Source organism: Triticum aestivum, chromosome 1A, assembly GCF_018294505.1.
Source record: "Triticum aestivum cultivar Chinese Spring chromosome 1A, IWGSC CS RefSeq v2.1, whole genome shotgun sequence".
Classification (NCBI taxonomy): Eukaryota; Viridiplantae; Streptophyta; class Magnoliopsida; order Poales; family Poaceae; genus Triticum; species Triticum aestivum.
Window position 1 is genome coordinate 323,293,784 of NC_057794.1, and position 2,708 is coordinate 323,296,491.

Consider the following 2,708-nt stretch of genomic DNA (forward strand, 5'->3'; position numbering starts at 1 on the left):
AAGAGAATATAATATAGCATGAAGCAATCAAAAATTATAGATACGTTGGAGACGTATCAAGCATCCCCAAGCTTAATTCCCGCTCGTCCTCGGGTAGCTAAATGATAAAAACAGAATTTTTGATGTGGAATGCTACTTGGTATAATTTTTTTAATGTAACCCTCTTAATTGTCGTATGAATGTTCAGATCCGAAAGATTCAAGATAAAAGTTTAATATTGACATAAAATCAATAATACTTCAAGCATACTAACTAGGCAATTATGTCTTCTCAAAATAACATGGCCAAAGAAAGTTCATCCCTACAAAATCATATAGTTTAGTCATGCTCCATTGTGGTCACACAAGAATGCTCTCATCATGCACAACCCCGATGACAAGCCAAGCAATTGTTTCATACTTTAGTAATGTCAAACTTTTTCAACCTTCACGCAATACATGAGCGCGAGCCATGGATATAGCACTATGGGTGGAATAGAATATAATGATGGGGGTTATGTGGAGAAGACAAAAAAGGAGAAAGTCTCACATCAACGCGGCTAATCAACGGACTATGGAGATGCCCATCGATTGATGTTAATGCAAGGAGTAGGGATTTCCATGCAACGGATGCACTAGAGCTATAATGCATGAAAGCTCAATAAAAGAAACTAAGTGGGTGTGCATCCAACTTGCTTGCTCACGAAGACCTAGGGCATTTGAGGATGCCCATTATTGGAATATACAAGCCAAGTTCTATAATGAAAAATTCCCACTAGTATATGAAAGTGACAAAACAAGAGACTCTCTATCATGAAAATCATGGTGCTACTTTGAAGCACAAGTGTGGAAAAAAAGGATAGTAGCATTGTCCCTTTTTTGGGCCTTCCTTTTTTGGCCTTCTTTTTTTGGGGACAATACTCTATGAATGATGATCATCACACTTCTATTTATTTACAACTCAATGATTACAACTCGATACTAGAACAAAGTATGACTCTATATGAATGCCTCCGGCGGTATACCGGGATAGCAATGAATCAAGAGTGACATGTATGAAAAATTATGAACGGTGGCTTTGCCACAAATACGATGTCAACTACATGATTATGCAAAGCGATATGACAATGATGAACGTGTCATGATAAAAGGAACGGTGGAAAGTTGCATGGCAATATATCTCGGAATGGCTATGGAAATGCCATAATAGGTAGATATGGTGGCTGTTTTGAGGAAGATATAAGGAGGTTTATGTGTGAAAGAGCGTATCATATCACGGGGTTTGGATGCACCGGTGAAGTTTGCACCAACCCTCAATGTGAGAAAGGGCAATGCACGGTACAGAAGAGGCTAGCAACGATGGAAGGGTAAGAGTGCGTATAATCCATGGACTCAACATTAGTCATAAAGAACTCATATACTTATTGCAAAAATTTACAAGTCATCAAAAACCAAGCACTACACGCATGCTCCTAGGGGGATAGATTGGTAGGAAAAGACCATCGCTCGTCCCCGACCGCCACTCATAAGGAAGACAATCAAAGAACACCTCATGTTTCAAATTTGTTACATAACGTTTACCATACGTGCATGCTACGGGACTTGCAAACTTCAACACAAGTATTTCTCAATTTCACAACTACTCAACTAGCACAACTTTGATATCACTACCTCCATTTCTCAAAACAATCATCAATCATCAAACTTCTCTTAGTATTCAGCACACTCATAAGAAAGTTTTTTACTAGTCTTGAATACTTAGCATATTAGGATTAATTTCCCAATTTAAGCAAATTACCATGCTGTTTAAGACTTCAAAATAATATAAGTGAAGCATGAGACAAGAATAGTTTCTATAAAACAAATCCACCGCCGTGCTCAAAAAGATATAAGTGAAGCACTAGAGCAAAAACTATATAGCTCAAAAGATATAAGTGAAGCGCATAGAGTATTCTAATAAATTCCGAATCATGTGTGTTTCTCTCAAAAGGTGTGTACAATAATATGATTGTGGTAAACTAGCAAATAAATACTCAAATAATACAAGACGCTCCAAGCAAAACACATATCATGTGGTGAATAAAAATATAGCTCCAAGTAAAGTTACCGATGGAAGTAGACGAAAGAGGGGATGCCTTCCGGGGCATCCCCAAGCTTTGGCTTTTAGGTGTCCTTAGATTATCTTGGGGTGCCATGGGAATCCCCAAGCTTAGGCTCTTGCCACTCCTTGTTCCATAATCCATTAAATCTTTTACCCAAAACTTCAAAACTCCACAACACAAAACTTAAAGTAGAAAATCTCGTGAGCTCCGTTAGCGAAAGAAAACAAAACACCACTTCAAAGTACTGTAATGAACTCATTATTTATTTATATTGGTGTTAAACCTACTGTATTCCAACTTCTCTATGGTTTATAAATTATTTTACTAGCCATAGATTCATCGAAATAAGCAAACAACACACGAAAAACAGAATCTGTCAAAAACAGAACAGTCTGTAGTAATCTGTAGCTAACGCAAGTTCTGGAACCCCAAAAATTCTAAAATAAATTGCTGGACGTGAGGAATTTATCTATTAATCATCTTCAAAACGAATTAACTAAATATCACCTTCCAAATAAAAATGGCAGCAGTTCTCGTGAGCACTAAAGTTTCTGTTTTTTACAGCAAGATTAAAAAGACTTTCCCCAAGTCTTCCCAACGGTTCTACTTGGCACAAACACTAATTAAA